At 45.8% G+C, this 17,549-nt stretch overlaps 1 long non-coding RNA gene across 1 annotated transcript; it reads left to right on the top strand.

Annotated features, from left to right (window-relative positions):
* Positions 1-11,346: 11,346 nt before the first annotated feature.
* Positions 11,347-17,224, top strand: LOC128945927 (uncharacterized). The gene is made up of 3 exons (XR_008483906.1): positions 11,347-11,563; positions 14,394-14,733; positions 16,637-17,224. It is a non-coding gene; the product is annotated as an uncharacterized LOC128945927 (long non-coding RNA).
* Positions 17,225-17,549: the final 325 nt, after the last annotated feature.

The following is a 17,549-nucleotide window of genomic DNA, read 5'->3' as shown; positions in this document are numbered from 1 at the left end:
CACCCCTTGCTCTGTGTTTAACATGTGCTAGGAGAAGCCCTTGTGAGGATGGAGGTGCTGCTGTGTGAGCCAGAGCAGCCCTGGGGACGGGGATGCTCCGGGTCGGTTCCAGCCTTCTCACCCTCCCAGGAAAGCAAACAGGGAATAAAGGTCACACGAGAAGGTGAGGGTATCATCTTAAAGAGAGCCTCTGCCACACAGGATTGTCTCGCGCAGTGCTGCTGAGCATCTTGGAAAGCAGACCAATAGCATTAGGGTGGAGGAATTCCCGCTGCATCCCCCTCCTGTAGCCCCCTCACCTGGACCCGAGATCAAACAGGCAGCAGCAGTGCAGCCTTCTGCCTGCATGAGAACAGAGCCTGTGCAGGACGGCTGCCACAAGGGAAAGCTGCTCTCTGAAGATGCTTGAAAAATAAACAGTGGCACGTCAGCACAGTGTGAGGTGGCTGCCTGGGTCTGGAGAAACCATGTGTGCCTGGGGTGGAGAGAGCCTGCCTTCCCTTCCTCTTGAATGGCAAGGACTTCATTTCCATGTGCTCACCAGACCTGGGGCAGCATTTCTAGGAAAGGCAGTTTGCTAGAGGGAGAGGCTGCATGCAGTGTGGTGCTTTAGGGATTGCTTTCTGTCTTCTGAAGGCTGAAATGCCCCAGCACAAACCATCTTGCAGTGTGCCCTGAGGAGCAGGACATTGATGGGATGTGCCGGCAGTGTTTTCTTACCTTGAACTTGTGATGGAAAAGAGTGGGAGAGCTCGAGGTTTTCTGTCCCCAAATTCTTGGCATTAGCCTGACCTCTTTCTGCACCTGGCAAAATCTCTCAGTGGGCTGGTTTTAGTGCAACAAGGTGATAGTAGAAGAGACCAAAGTGGTGAACAGTCCCTGAAAGACACGCTGGTGTGAGTCAGGTGCCTGACAGGATGTGTGCAGGGCTGTTTTTTCCCCTTGCTTGTCTGGGTTTCCCAGGAAGCTGTTTTGCTGCACGTCTGGTGCTGCTGACCCACCGCATGGGAAGCCTTGAGTAATCCCACACTGCTCTGAGCATGTTTGAGAAGTTCTGTATGACAAGATCGCTGAGTGTCCTGCCCTTTGCTCTGCCCCCTCTCGTGTTTGTCACATCTAATAATGGACAGAAATGTGGTGTGTGCCACTGAACACGGGGAATTTGTTTGTATTCCATGTTTGCCACAGCCTTTTAATTTGAGGAGGGAGCGTGGGAGCAGGGAATGGCTAAGAACACTTTGGTAGCTCTCTGCTGTAGGCTAGGTACAGTTCTTAGGGAGTGATGTGAACTTGAGCTGAAGTGTTGGGTTTAGAGTGGCAGCGGTGTCTGGAGGGGCAGTGCTAAGTGCTTTAAAAGTGCTGTATCTGTTTCAGGGCTTGGTGAAGGGTGGTGAGATAAGCTGCTGTCTGTGCTCCCTTATCTGGATGGGGGTGTCAGGCGCTGCAGTTTCCAAGGAGGATGTTGCCATGTTTTATTTCGCAAGGGAAGTGCTGTGGAAAGATCATTCAGGCTGTGTGCAGCCCCAGCCTGTGCGGGTGCTCATTCACACTCTGAGCTGTGCTTGTGCTGCTGCCAGGTGCTGGACTGCCCTGCTGCAGCCAAAGTGGCCTTTTGTCCCTGACCTCCGTGTTGGTACGTCTTGGGCTTGTTCCTTGCAGAGATCCATCCAGCTAGGTAACAATAATAAGGTGTAAAAGAGCAGGAGAATCCTAACTTGCGAAATCCTGATGGTTTTTCCATGCTTACATATTTGGTTGTTGAATGTGTGTATCTGGCCCTAATTTCTGTGCACATGCTTTCTGTTCCTAGATGTAGCAGATGTTGTTCCAGCAACCACCTCTCATCTTTTCTCCCTCCTCCTTTTGATTCCTTTCTTGCATATTCAAAACATGGTGAGTAAGTAAGGACACCGTTGTTAGGTTGAAGACTTCAACTGTCTTTATTGCCTAGTCCAGGGGAAAATGGGGCTGGTATAGCTGGGATGGTGGCAGGAGAGGAAGAAATTACTTCTCATGAAAATATTTGTCTATCCTCTTTTCCCTCCTTAGCCTGTATAAAAGGGAATGAGGTCTACTTTTGGATACATGTGAGTATTCAGCCATCAGCAGGGAAGCTTCCACAAGGCAAATAAAGTCCCTGATATATCAGAAAGGCACTTGCCTTGTTCTGTAGACTTTGTAAGTGTGAGATCTTAAATGAGAGACGGAAGTTAGGTGAATTGTGCCACTAGGATAACATTTTTGAGAAGCGTCTGGTTCAGGATTGTACAATGTCTAGCATGGATGCTTCCTGGGACAGTTCCCCATCCAAGGCTTGGTTCCATTTGCTTTATGTCATGCCCCTTCCAGGAGCATATTGCAGAGATTTCTGAGATGATGACAATCGGACAAGACTGGAGTGTGGAGCACGAGGGCTCTGTCAGCGAGACACTGCCCCCAAGTGCAGGAGCCCAGCTGACAGGGTCATTCCACTGCTGCTGGGGCCTGGCCAGCATTTCCAGGGGAAGCTCTGTGGCACAGGAGGAGCATCCTCTGGGATGGCCGAGGGCAGGGTACGTGCCAGGGTTAGTGCTGCTCATGGGGAAAGCCTGACGGCTACCTATTATCCAGAATATTTTAATAGTATCTTTAGGACATTTTTTCTGAGACACACATTTTTGGATGACTGTTCTTATCTTTATTTATGTTTTCATAAGCATTCCCAATATCCTTCTCACTTCCAACTTGGAAATCGAAATACAGCAAACTTTTATTTATTTATTTGTTTGTTTGTTTTTTATTTTGCGTCATGTGGTTGTTGTGGCCTTTGTTATCTCTTCTGCTGCACTTTGTGTGCCAATAACTTCTGAAGTCGAGCAGGTTAATTCCAAAAAGGAAGAAACAGAAAACCACCACACAAAAGCACCAAAAATATACGGGAAAAGCCACCTATTTTACAGTGTCCATGAACATCTGCTAATGCGACATTTGCCATGTGGGTGGGGAAATTTGTAGGGAAAGGAATGTCATTCATGGTCTAAGATAGGTATTGCAAGTAACTTCCCTTTCATTGCCAGAGCTGCCAGGCTCAGGCACAAGCTTCTGCTCTGGGCCAGCCTTAGTCAGGGATAATCTGCCTTCACTTCAAACTGAGATTCTTTTTTTTTTTCTGGATGATGTAATTTTTTTTTTCTCTTTAAGAATTGGATCCTTATTTTGGAATTTAAAGCCTTTCAGTAAAAAGGGAGGGAAGGTTGGAGGCTGTGAGGGTGCTGAGGCACTGGAACATGCTGGCCTGAGAGGCTGAGCCATCCCTGGAGGTGTTGGAGGCCAGGGGGCTGCAGGGTGAATCTTTGTCACAGCCTGTGCCGAGCAGAGCCCTGTGTGCCCCAGGCCACCCTGGAGGGGAGGAGGGAGCTGCTGCCAGACCTGCTCTCTGCTTTGAGTGCGTGGCGTCCGGTTCCTACACGAATACATGAGAACATTCACTCTGTGGGCTTTGGTGTTACCAGCAAAATGTGTCAGGCATTTTGTGGTAAGATGATGTTGGTTTGACAAAATCTGTGGGTTTTTTCAAACTGTGCTTTTTCTGCTCAATGTTTCGGTCCCTTGTGGATGTACATGGATTATACTCTGTAAAATTATTCTAATGTTAAGTAGAGTGTGGATGGGATGAGCAAAGAAAGACTTTGAAGCAGTGTGTTGTAAGCTCATCAAAAGCCTGGTAAAGTGTCCATTTAAAAAAATGAGGTAAACTGTAGAAATTTTATTCCAATTTGGGATGAAACTATCAACATTTTAACATTTTCCATGGTGGCTGGAAAGTCTTGTAGACCAAAGAAAATGGCCTAAGTATGATGGCATTGTTACTTTGGTAGGAAGGGAAAGAAAATTAACATTAAATCAAATTTATTTATTACTTCAAAGACCTGATGATCCAGTGCATCATCAAAAGGAACTTGGAGAAAGACCTCTTACATAAAATTAACTCTCTGAATCTGTTTCTTACCATTAGTTTGGGCTAGTGAAGCCACTAAGTGAGGGTGGCTCTTAGCAGCCAGTTCCCATGTCCTGGCTTGATTGCATTGCTAATTGGGGTGCAGGAATGGGACAGCCTTTCTCAGGGAGTTGTGTGAGACCTTTGTGCACCTTTTTCTCTATAATGCACTTCACCCTTTTGAAAAGTAGTTGGTTTTTTTTGTTTTTTTTTTTTTGAGGAAATATGGGTTTTTGGTTTGCATTTTGAAACTTGTCTTCTCTTCCAAAGGAAAACTTGGCACTGTGAACCTGCTAACTCCAGCAGGCATCCAGCACGTGCTTTGGAGAAGGTGATTATTCCCTGCCACTGGGGCAGGTGTCTTTTCCTGTGAAGATTTTGATGCCATTAAGGAGTGATGTCCTAAAGGGGTTTGTATTTTTAGCAGCTGTGATTTATGTCCTGCAGGCTCTCTTTAAATCATGCCTCAAAGAGGGATAGGTTATTTTACAGAGAAACCCATAAAGTAATGTATGCTTCTGGTGTGACTTTCTTTAAAGCTGTGCATTAATTCCTGAGGACTGAGGTCAGCCTGCCTGTGCTGAGATCTGCAGAATGACATTTCCATAGGGGGCTTATTTCATGCTGATGTGAGAAGCAGGAAGTAATATTTACCATATGAAGATACATAGTACTATTAATAATAATGATAACAACCAATTAATAATTATGCGCTGCATTTTAAAAATGATTATTTTTTTCTTTGTCTTAGAGTGCTTAAGAAGACCTCCAATCTACAGAAAAAGTAATGGAAGCGTTAATGAGAATTCAGGTTTTGTGGGGATCAGTATCAGCCTCTGGTACATGTACAAACCATTTGCTGGAAAGCTGCTGGCTTTGGAGTTCTTGCTTTTGACCTGGCAGTGTCATTGCTCTGCTGCTCTGGAGACGCCTCTGCAGGGTGGGGAGGCCTCTGGGTTTCCCTGTCCCTCCTCAGCCTCTGCAGGCAGCGGTGCAGATCAGACTGGGAGTGCAGAGGAGGTGGCTGATGTGTGACTTCACTGAAACATTTCCTCCACTCCCCAGTACCCCATGCAATGTCAGAATTTCCAGCTCCGCACAGTCTGCCCAGCACAGAAAGCTGCTTCTGTGGTGAAGGTTTGTAGGTGAGTTAGAGACACCAGAGCTTCTGTGGTGAAGGTTTGTAGGTGAGTCACAGACACCAAAGCTCAGTGATGTGTCCTTCTCAGCAGTGTTACCCGGGTTGTTCTGATTTGGCAAGCAGAACTCAGTTCTTTATGGGTTTAAGAAAATGGTGATGTGTCTCTGATGGTAAGACACTTATGGAGGAGCCTAAGAGGGCTGTAATTTTTTTCATGTGTAACTATGGAGGCATGCTTTGATATCAGAGAATTGCTTTATAAATGAAGTTGTAAGAAACATTTAAATGTCAAGTATCCTTCATCTTGTTCATTCAAGCGCAGAATATTTATGAGGATACTGTTAATAAAGCATCTTTGCCTCTCTGACAGAGACTGGACTTAGGCAGGGTATTTGACAGTGGAAAAGACTAAGAAAGTGAGAAAAGGACGCTTTCAATGAGTTACTTTGAATTTCTCTAGCATGCCCTTTTCTTTTAAGGGTTTTGTGAATTGCTCTGGCAATTTGCTAAGTATTAAAGGGAACAATGAACAGGGCCCTCTTTTTACAAAGACAAAGAAACAAAGATTTGAAGATTTTTCAGTTTGCTTCAAAAATAGCTTGATGAAGATGGACATTATAGCAAATGAAATATTTAACTAGAGTGACCCTCACTGAAGTGATGTCAAGGGTAGTAAGTAATACAATTGTCACATTGTATGTAATCACTCCTTTGTAAGCTACTGAGGCGCAATTATTTTAAGTAAATTGAAATGTCTAATAGGGACAATGCTGTTTTTCTTTAGCTAAAAATAGTAACATGAAATACTTATTTAATCTTTAAAATGTTTCAGGCTTTTATCACCAAGACTGGATAATTTCACTCTTTTGGTTTTGGTTTTATTCTTTCTAGCTAGTGTCTTTGCTCTGAAACTTTCTCAGAATACAAGTTTTTAACAGTTTCCTGTAAAACAATGAAGTTATTAACCACTTAAGTTGGTTATCTCTCTGAAAATATTAAAGAGATTTCATTTTTTGAATGGCACTCTTGAGGTTTGGCTCAAGGGTTTGTGATTTGGAGGAGCTGCAAAATTGTTATAAGAAATACGACTCAAGAAAAAGCTTCTAAAATACCCCCAGATCCAGGAAGCAGTTTCAGGTCCTGAGTTTGTCTTACTGATGCAGACAGCAAACGCTGCCCTCCCTGTCCTGGAGTGGCAGTATGGTCTTTGCACAGCCCTTGGGCTCCCCTTCCATCTCCAGGAGTACGTCAGGAAAAGCGTCAGGCAGGTGCCCCACGAGTCAGCACAGCCAGGCTTGGCTGTGAGAGCCCTGAGAGGATGCTGCTGGTGGAGCCTTCCCCTCCAGACCTGCTCTGTTTAGGCCGTTGTCTCTACCCCCTTTGGATGAGATTTGCAGGAGCTGAGCCTAAACACCTCTTCTCTCAGAACTCTGGGCTCTACTGTTATGTGTGGCATCCCAAATCCTTTATCTTTAACCCTGATGTTCCACTGAATTATTGTATTTCAGCCTTTGAAAGATTTTCTCTTTTCCTCAAACATGCACAAAAATATTGTTGAAAGTTCCACTCATTGTCAAGGCTATTGGTGCTTCCAGTTTGCTGCCAGGGGTGCAGCACAGAACTATTTTAGATGGATCAAGGAACTTGCCGAATTACTGGTTAATTTTCTCCTTAGATGTTCAAAGACGAGTCCTCTTGTAGTACGTCAGCATAATTTAAAAATATTTTTCTTAATTATTCTAAAGCTGTGTTTGCTTATGAAGCTGTTGCTACCCTTTTGAATCCAATTATTTATAAGTAATATGTTTAACACGTGTTCTTGAGGGAACCAAGCCCTGTAAGTCGGACACTGACTGGTGTTTTGGTGTTGGTCTATTGCCCAGTGTCAGTGCCTGTGAAATTGCCTGAAAACTCTTACAGTAAATTTCCTGAATATACCCACAGAGGGCTGGAAAACAATGTTGTGTCACAGATGGATTTACCAGGTCTAACCAGGTCACACTGCCCTCCTCCCTTTGGCAGCAGGAATCAGAACTTTGACCTGTGACTAAAAGAAAGAAACATCACTGCCTGAACTTGAAAAAAAGGAAAATCTTAGTGACAATCTTCATAGCATTTGATAGTTTCTTTGCTCAGGGCCCATCACCAGTGGAGAGGTGCAGTGCCAGTCTGCAGAGCAAGTTCTGTCGCCCCAGCAGAGTCCCTTGATGTCCACCGTCTGAAGGAAGGACAGGAGCTGCTGCGTGTGCTCAGTGGAAGGGATTTCCCCGTAAGGATCTCGGGGAATGTGTGGAGCAGCAGCCCTCCCTGAACCCTTGCCCTTGCATGGTGGCCCTGTCGGGATTGTGTTTTAAGTTACACGAGCCTGCAGCTCAGGTGGAGCCCCTTCCCTGACGAGTACTGAGCTGCAGCTTCTGAGCCTTCGGGATCAGAGGCGAGGCTGGTGCTGAGTGCCCAGAGCGGAGTGTCTGCTCTTTCCCTGTGCGCTGCCCGTGGCAGCCCCTCAGGAGGGGCTGGGGGCTTTGTGGGGCTGGCTACAAAGGCCCGTGCCTGACCTTGATGAGCTTAACAAGGCCAGATCCTCTGGTACCTTAGTGTGACCCTGGTTTAACAGGGCACTTCTAAGCCCTGCCATCCTGGTTCTGACAATGTCCTGACTAATCACATTAACCCCAAATCTCAAGCTTATTCTTTCTCCTCATAGGTAAAGAATACAGTTTTTCCTGAGAGAGATTATTTTCCAATACTCATTTATGGGCGTGAGTGGAATAACTACAACCAGTTACAGTTTCATCAGAGAGATGAGCTGTTAAGGTGGAAATTGTTAGATAGCAGTATCATTTGATTGAAAGGCAGTATATGCTGCTAGGTTCTGAGCTTTTCCCAAAAGAAATCAAAAACTTGTCAGATTTCAGCCTGGATCCTTATTTATCCAGATGGAAGGCTCAGTCTTATGCTGCCAAAGATTTTGCAAGCTTTTCTTAGAAGCATATTAAAACCCTGGTGTTGCCATATTTCATTTGGCAATAGTTGTCCTTTGCCTCTCTTCTGGATAATATTTAGCTTTATCATCATCGTTATTAGTTGCTACTGTTCTGCTGGGAGCACTAGTTTGCATTTAATTACAACCCGCTTGCAAATAGCCTGTGTGGCCCTGGTTCAGCAAACGCTTGCAGCAGGTGTGTCATTTTAAAGCCAGTGCACGAGCCCATGGAGGTTCCGTGTGGCTCTGGGCCATGCTGTGCCTGCCTGCCCTGACTGCAGGAGCCCTGCACCGGAGTGTCCGTGCAGAGGGGCTGCTGCTGCTGCTGCTGCTGCTGCTGCTGCTGCTCTGGCCCCGTGGTCTCACAGCTGTGAGCCTGAGGCTGCCAGTGCCACACCTGTCATGTCTCCGCTTATCGCCTGGAATGGCTCTGAAACTGCACCTGGCAGCCCACTGGCATTAGATAGGACTCGAGGACTTTTGGATTTCTTAGAAAGAACAGCAGCTTTTTGTCAGCCGAAGACAAAGTAGAACCCTCTATCTTGCATGCTTCTTTGGCTCAGTACAAATTTTAGCAAGATTCTCTATACTAGAAGTGAAACTTGGCTAAATGACCTACCAGACAGCAGGATATGCCAGGCACATTCACAATACTGTATAATTTAATTGGCTAGTTGGAAATGCATAATAAAATACAGGGTGTTTGAGTTATTACTTAGCTGCCTATGTAATTACTTCTGTTTAATATTTAATTGTGTTGATCTTTCTGTCTTGTCTTTGTTCCACACAGAAAATAGATCCCCCTTTTTGTCTATTCACAGGCATTGGGCTACTGGGTAGAGGGCTTTGCAGCTAATCTTCCCGATTGTTCAAATGTCACCGTAAAATATTTAGCATCTTGATAACTCCAAAGCTATCAAAACAGATTGGTTGGTAACAATTAAAATTATGCTAACATCACTAAAACAGATATAACGGAGTGATGCTTGTTAAGCACTTAATGATCCCTTTCTCCAAGGAATTCCATTTCAATTTCTTTATGCTGCCTGATTGCTTTACTGCATCCTGCAGGTTCTGTGCACTGCTGCTCTGCGTAATACATATTCAAACCCTTCTCTGAGCTCTCATCATGCCAATCAAGGATGCAAATGGAGTCTGTATGACTGTGTGATCAGAATTTCTTGCTTGTTTGCAAGCCCGTAAATAATGGAGTGAATAAGGATCTGATGTGTAACAGTATAAAAGTAATCAGACCTTGTATCTGGCTTCCAGTAAACATCAGTATGGCCCTGATCCAGCCACTGCTGTAATCAATGGGAGGCTTTTATTGACTTTAATGGGAGTTGAATTAGGCCTTGTCTGAGGCTTGAAAATTCAGCTGCAGCTCTTGGGGCCGGTCCTTGGCTGGTGTAGCCTGGCTTTGTGCTCCTGGAGACGAGGCAGGATCTGCCTGCCCTGCCCTGGGCCGTGTCCCCCTCACACCCTGCAGCCCCCTGTGCCAGGCCCGCCCTGGGCTCTGCTTCCTTCAGCTCTCCACCTGCGAGCTTACAGGGCTTGAAATGTGTCGTCATCTTTAGAAAAACCTTCTACTTGAAAGGAATTATAATAATCATTATTTTGAACTTTAGGTTTTTATATTTTCATTGTTTATAAAGGAACAATATCTATTCCTTTTGCTTTACTTTGGCTGCAAGGGAAAAATGAGCCTAATTGGCAAAAGCAAAAATAAACGAAGTTGATCAGAAAAGCAGATCTTGCAAATTTGACGACCTTCCCTTGCAAATGCTGATATGAAAAAGGATAAAGATTTTATGAAGTGTCCTTGCTTTGGAGTTTTGTAGGGATGAATAGGTAGAGACAGTAGCTGTGTGTGGATGAAAGGCTTTTAGAATGTAACTTTGTGGATCATCTATACTATGAACCACTTAGAACTGTGATACCCTTGTTGTTTCTCAAGTACTACAATGAGTATAAAAGACTTTGTAAAATTCTTTGAGCTGATTCTTATTCTGGCCTCTGCTTTGAAAGGATATGGAAAATACATCGTTTGGGAAGTCTTCTGGCCAGCTGAGCTATCCAAGGATAAGCTTGAAAACATGCTAGATTGATGTTCTGGAGCAGCTCCAAGAAAGCTTGGCCAGTGTGTGATGGCAACTGCGCCTACCCCGAAATTCAGGGAGGGAAATGTGTGCCTGCCTCTGGGTTGTGTGTGTTTCTAGGCTCGCTCCTCAGCAGGGACAAGCAGCACAGCTGCTGTTTCCTCCAGCGGGGTGAGGGTGATTCGTGCCAGCTGAAAATCCTTGTGCCAGCACAGGCACCACGGCTGGCTTTTGCTGAGGTTGTTTCCCCACGGGTCAGTGTTATTTCCAGCACAGGCAGTGGAAGCAGTTGGATGTTGGTGTTTCAGCAGCAGACCTGTGCTGTGTGCGGGGAGCTCCTGGCTGAGTGGGAGGCAGGGACAGCCCCTGCCAGCCCTCAGCAGAGGGGTGGTGGCAGCTCCCCGTGTGCTCAGCCCGGGCTGGGCAGGGCTGGGGCTCGGCCGGGGGACCCTCGGGACCCCTGTGCTCTGGGCCCCAGCTCCCCCGGACCCCCCAGCTGCCCCTCGCTCCAAGCAGACCTGTGTGCTCCTTTGGGACACAGCACTTGCTGAGGTCAGGGTGCCTGTATGGCTCCTGACTTGTGTAGGAAGAATCTCCTTCCAAAAGGTCTGAAAATGTCTCCAAGTTTTAAGATTCATTTCAGAAATCCTACTTCAGTCTGGCATTGAACGTTGCTATGAATAAATGCTCTGCTGCTCCAGTTTTCAACAGAAGGGCTCCTTTGCCTGGCACTACCAGGCTTATTCTCCTTTTCAGACCTAAGTTTGAAAACAGGACGTTCTATTAGTCTTTACAGGGTTTAATTTCTCCTTTGATAAAATCCTGTCTTTGGAGATGAGTTCCATAATAACCCCATTTTTTAAAAATGGTGTTTACCACTTAGCTGTTTTCCATTTGGAGGTGTTTTATTTACATTAGATTAAAGCAAGAAGGGAAAGTGAATTCTATTTTCCTATTTTCCTGTGTTCTGTATTCATAGGCTTTAACATATACCCTCCATCCCCTTCCTGTGATCATGCAACATCAAACCATGCAGGAATAAGTCAGGGTCAATCTTTCTGCCATGCTATGCTCTCCTTGAACATTTGACTGAAAAGTATTTGTTTGTAAGTGCTACCACTGCTTTTTCTTTTGTCTGTAGTGACTTTGGAGTTGCACCTTTTCTCTTATGTTTAAGAGTTCCAGTTCATGGTGATATTTAAGAAAGAACTCGGCCAAAACACAGAAGAATTGAAGGCCAGTCATCAGAGGGGAAGAATATAGCCTGACAAGTCTACAGAGTAAATAAGGTTGTAGAGATGTGTCACTTCATTTCAATTAAACATCTATGCATTCTCACCCACTTGTGTTCTGTGGCTTTGCTGGTGAGTAGAAGGATTTCCTCAGTGATGTTGTTTACTTTTTGTTCATTCATATTTGAGCTTACAAATTGCTTGAAAGCAACTTAACTTTCTGCATAGAAATTTCACACAGGTGAAGGTTTTTCTGTGCTAGAGAGAATGTGAACAGAATTTACATTTGTTGATTTTAAAGTCCTAGAGTGTGGAAGCCTCCAGAACTGCCCATTGCCAATGTGTGGAGCAGTTCTGCCTGTTTACCTTCTCATTTTCCACATTGGTTTTTTCCTAGCTGATATTTCATTGCCTCGCATCTGTTTCCTGCAGAGTTCATTCTCTCTCTGCCACGGGCTCGCAGTACGTGCTTGGGGCTGTGCTGGCAGCGCTGGTGGCCGGGGAGCGGGTGCTGCTGTGCCCAGGGTTCAGCTGCAGGGATGTTGCCCGGGGAGCCGGGTGCTGCTGTGCTGCTGTGCCCGGGGCTCGGCCGCAGGGACGCTGCCCTGGAGAGCGGGTGCTGCTGTGCCCGGGGCTCGGCCGCAGGGACGTCACCCTTGTCGTGTCCGTGTGCATCAGCAGCGAGGGCAGCAGGGCTGGGCGCTCCTGCTGCTGGGCTGGCCTGGGGGGTGAGCCCTGGGCACAGCACACCCTGCCAGTAATGCACAATATTAGATGGACAAACGTGGCATCATGAGGAGCCTGTGAGAAGCTGTTTTTCACAGCCGCTCCTGGTGTGTTGAGATTAAATGTCCTGTCCCGCTGGGCGTGTGTACACTTCCAGGCAGGAGCTGACCTCTCCAGTGGCTGTAATTAGAAACAATTTTCAGATTTCTATGATGAGTTCTATTTCACAGTGTGCACATACAGTCCACCCAGAGAAGTTTTTTTTGCAAATTGAGCTTGTTCTCTCAAATGCAACTACAACTACAGATGTCTTCAGAATACCTTGCACTGTCTGTGAGAGCTGTAAAATAACTGCAAGATTATAAATTCACCTTTTTGCAATTATTAAATATGCTTGACTCATTCCAGCCTGTTGCTGTGGAGATAGGTACAATACAGGAACCCTGGCACTATGACAGGCAATTAAAATACCAAGATGTTTAGCCATGTATGAGTATTTTCACACAGTGAGACCTCGAAGCTTAGCCCGCTGCTGACATTGTTAGTTATTGAACCAGTTGCATGAGATGAGGTTGACAGGTGTAATTATATATTTCTATGGTGATTATGTATGGCCTGTCATAGAGACCAACATGCCTGTAACTGCCCTCAATAAATGATTACTCATTTAGTAATCATTTATTGAGTGAAGTATTGGAGTTGGCACACCGTTTACAAGGGAAGGAAATGGAAAACAAAACAGAAGGACATTTTGAAATATAATTGATTCATTAAACCATTTACCAATGCTTCATTTTAGTGCATGGAAATATATCTTTCTGTATTTCCTACAGATGTCACAGTTATTTAAGGATATTCTTGCACCCTGACTTTAACAAAAGAATAAAACTCATGCAGTGAGTTCATGAGAAGCTGGATCTGAGGTCTTTAGCTGCCTCACCCTGGGAGAAGTTATGGAGCTCACTGGAACTGTCTGAATATCGGACCATTTAAAAATATTTGGCTTACTTTTTAAAAGAGTGCAAAATCTTTCAAAATAACCCCCTTTCTTTGCAAACACATCTGTACAATCATCTTCTTTGTAGTAGCTGCTCTTCAAAATGTGTTAAAAATTATACAAATATTTTTGGAATTCATTGAAGTGGACTTGGGCCATTGCTGGAATTCCTTATTCATTTTCCAGATAAAAATTTTCTGTGTAGTAACATCACTCAAAACTTTGCTCTGTTATTTCCCGTGTAGTTCTCCCTGGTGTTTGTGCCACTCTGATGATATGAGTGAAAAGTCTCTGCTTCTCAAAGTGAGAGGAGGCTGAGAGAAATGAAATACTGCTCTCAGTTTGTTAAGAGGTCCTTGGACCTGGTTGAAGTCAAGCAAAAAATTTGACTTATTTTCCTTAGCCATGTCTCTCTGCAATACAACTATTAACTTATTCACAGAAGTTTCTATGCCTAAGATAGTTACGGGCTGGGGTTATTTGCTGGTGTTTTTGTTTAGTTTTGGGGTTTTTTTTGTTTGTTTGAAGTAAAAGAGTAGCAGCTTTTAGTGACTGCTTTAACAAAAAGAGCCCACTGTATTTTGCAGAAAAACAGGACCCGTGAATTCTTTGGTCTTCTAGGATAGACTGAAAAATGCAATAGGAATTTGTGGATATAAATAATAAAAAAACCAGTTTCCCCTCATTTTATAGGATACAAAAAGAGGCTTTTACATAAAACTTTCATTATGTGCTTAATTAACCATCAGAATTTTTTATCTGTTTTTAACCAAAAGCTGTTTCTCACAGCTTTTGTGATAGATATGAGATGATATCTATGAGATAGAGAGAAGGAAAGCATAGAGATGGTGGGGATGTGGCCAAATGATGAATATTTAGAAAACTGTCCTTTGGAATCAGTAATTAAACTAGGTTCAAATGCCAAAATGTGGATGCAAACCTAAACTTGGAAAGTTTCATCACAAGGTTTGGAAGAACCTTTTTTCCCCAGTCTCATCTGCTTAGAACACAGTGGTTTCCATTAGGAAGCATTTGGGTTAATATCTGGCTTTCTAATCATTTGCTTGGAAAGACAGCTTTTGTTGCTTTTCCAGAGAACTTCCCAAGCATGCAGTAAAATGTGTGCTGTTCCAAAAAAAATATCCTGAATAAAGTGATGTCTGGTGAATTGCATTTTGGTCTTTCTATCACTAAGATAGAGTTTGAGGATTTTCTTTTTTTTTTTTAATTTTCTTGTAGTGAAGTTCCATTCAAGTAGAAGAATATTTGATGTTGGAAGAGGTCTCTGGAGATCATCTCATCCAACATCCCTGCTCAGGGGAGGGTAAATTGGAGCAGGTTGCCCAGGATCATGTTCAGTGGGTTTGTAATATCTCCAAGGATGAGGAGAGTTCTCTTGTTTAGGTGTCCTGTTCCAGTGATCAATCACTCTTACATAAAGGTTTCTTATGTTTAAATGATATTTGCTGTATTTTGGACATCGCTGTATTTGAAGGACACTGCCTGTCTTTTTTCACTAGACACCATGGAGAAGAGTCTGGCTCTGTCCTTTGCTCCTCTCATCCATTTATAAAAACAGGTGAGATCCCAGTTCTCTCTGCTTTTTTGGTCAGATGCTCCCTTGCAGTCTCTGGGACAATATAGAGGAGAAATACCCATCTTCTCTGTGCCTGAGAAATCTGTTTTTAAGGGGTCTGAAGAGAGTAGTGGGCTGGGGCCCTGTGTTGGAGCAGATGGTGCTGGGGAGCTGCTGGTGCCCTTCAGGGGAGGGAGCCCTTGGAGCTGCCTGCACAGGCAGGGTGGGATCAGCCCTGGACAGAGAGGACGGGGGGCTCCAGGGCCCTGAGGCACACCCCAGCATGTACAATCAGGAGCAGCCCTGGGCTCGGGCTCAGCTCTGCTGGAGCTCCCCGGCACTGTGCTCATCCCAGTCAGGAGCAGCCATGGGTATGGGCTCTGCTGGAGCTCCCTGGCACTGTGCTCATCCCAAGCAGGAGCAGCCACGGGCTCTGCTGGAGCTCCCCGGCACTGTGCTCATCCCAATCAGGAGCAGCCACGGGCTCTGCTGGAGCTCCCTGGCACTGTGCTCATCCCAGTCAGGAGCAGCCATGGGTATGGGCTCTGCTGGAGCTCCCTGGCACTGTGCTCATCCCAAGCAGGAGCAGCCATGGGTATGGGCTCTGCTGGAGCTCCCTGGCACTGTGCTCATCCCAGTCAGGAGCAGCCATGGGTATGGGCTCTGCTGGAGCTCCCCGGCACTGTGCTCATCCCAGTCAGGAGCAGCCATGGGTATGGGCTCTGCTGGAGCTCCCCGGCACTGTGCTCATCCCAGTCAGGAGCAGCCATGGGTATGGGCTCTGCTGGAGCTCCCCGGCACTGTGCTCATCCCAGTCAGGAGCAGCCATGGGTATGGGCTCTGCTGGAGCTCCCCGGCACTGTGCTCATCCCAGTCAGGAGCAGCCACGGGCTCAGCGCTGCTGGAGCTCCCCGGCACTGTGCTCATCCCAGTCAGGAGCAGCCATGGGTATGGGCTCTGCTGGAGCTCCCCGGCACTGTGCTCATCCCAGTCAGGAGCAGCCACGGGCTCTGCTGGAGCTCCCCGGCACTGTGCTCATCCCAGTCAGGAGCAGCCATGGGTATGGGCTCTGCTGGAGCTCCCTGGCACTGTGCTCATCCCAGTCAGGAGCAGCCATGGGTATGGGCTCTGCTGGAGCTCCCTGGCACTGTGCTCATCCCAGTCAGGAGCAGCCATGGGTATGGGCTCTGCTGGAGCTCCCTGGCACTGTGCTCATCCCAGTCAGGAGCAGCCATGGGTATGGGCTCTGCTGGAGCTCCCCGGCACTGTGCTCATCCCAGTCAGGAGCAGCCACGGGCTCAGCTCTGCTGGAGCTCCCCGGCACTGTGCTCATCCCAGTCAGGAGCAGCCACGGGCTCTGCTGGAGCTCCCCGGCACTGTGCTCATCCCAGTCAGGAGCAGCCACGGGCTCAGCTCTGCTGGAGCTCCCTGGCACTGTGCTCATCCCAGTCAGGAGCAGCCATGGGTATGGGCTCTGCTGGAGCTCCCCGGCACTGTGCTCATCCCAGTCAGGCGCAGCCACGGGCTCAGCTCTGCTGGAGCTCCCTGGCACTGTGCTCATCCCCTGGCTCCTGCGCTGTGCCTGTCCCGCTGCTCCCTCCCTGCCTCTTCCCACGGGGCTGCACACCTCATCCCCAGAGAGGGGTGGTGTATTTATCTAATCTGTAGCTTTAATGCCCTCCTGGATGGCCCTCACACCAACCAGGCTCTGAGGGAGGACAGGAAATGGAGCACAAGCCTTCAGGGGCCAGCCAGGACCACACAGTCCTCGCTGTCATTACAGCAGTGACATTTTCTCAGGATAGGATATGAGCAAAGGGCAGAATTTGCTTTTCCCTTGTACACTTTCTGTTTTCATATACTATTTATTTCTGACTTTAACGTCATTCTCTGTTTTTTATTCCAGCCTTGACCACGTCGCTCCAACTGTTCCCATAACTCCCATTGCTGATGTTCTAACATGATGCAGCCATAAACTGGATCTTTCTTTTCTTTTTATGTACTTTTTAATTATCTAAAGGCTAAACTTTTGGCTGCCACTTCTCATTTGCACGCTGGATTTGGGGTTAGAAAACAAGTTTGCTTATTTAATATTTGCTTTGATTTGGTGATTAGTCTTTGCTCTTAATTATTTTTACCATTTCCACATGAGTGATCAGGAAATTAACAGCTGTCTCACACTTTCAGCAAGTTAAAAACAGCCTATCGTATTTCCTTATTGACGTTTTCCTTGCCCCTGTGCAGAATGTTTTAAGATGCTGCTTCTCTTGAGTTTCCCACCTCACAGCTTGAGTAATGCCACAGCTTTTAAAAATGTTTCCCTTTCGACTTGCCAAGGCGATGAAGACAAGTAAAGTCATCCAGCATAAAAGGTATATGTGAACAAAACATCAATGGAAGGTGTGGGTCAAGTTACAATCCAAACAAGAAGAATATTAGAAGCAGTTTTGGAGACTGAGGAGGCCAGTCCTGTGGCACACATCTGCAGTGAGAAATACTGCCATCCTGGGATCCTGTGTGGTGTTTACACACTCATAGCAAATCCTCTTTAAAAAGTAAAAATAAATGGATTGCTGCTCCTTTTTCCACTGATGTTTTCCTTTTATCTTTTCATTCCTTTTCAAATTGGTAATGATTGTAAATCGCTCCTTGCCACAGAAAGTGCTTTTTTTCCAAGAGCAGTTATTTGATTCCTGTAATCTTATTTATTAGTTAAATTCAATAAGTGCCCAACCTATGCTCTAAATGCCTTTTAAAAATACACTAATAAACAGCTCTTGATTGCTTTTTGATTGAATTGCAGATAATGATATTTATAT

The sequence above is a fragment of the Melozone crissalis genome, unplaced genomic scaffold, assembly GCF_028551555.1.
Source record: "Melozone crissalis strain CALT ecotype California unplaced genomic scaffold, PUWL_Pcris_2 ptg000068l_1, whole genome shotgun sequence".
In the NCBI taxonomy this organism is placed as follows: Eukaryota; Metazoa; Chordata; class Aves; order Passeriformes; family Passerellidae; genus Melozone; species Melozone crissalis.
Note: the sequence above shows the minus strand (reverse complement) of the source record. Positions and strands in the feature narration are given on the sequence as shown.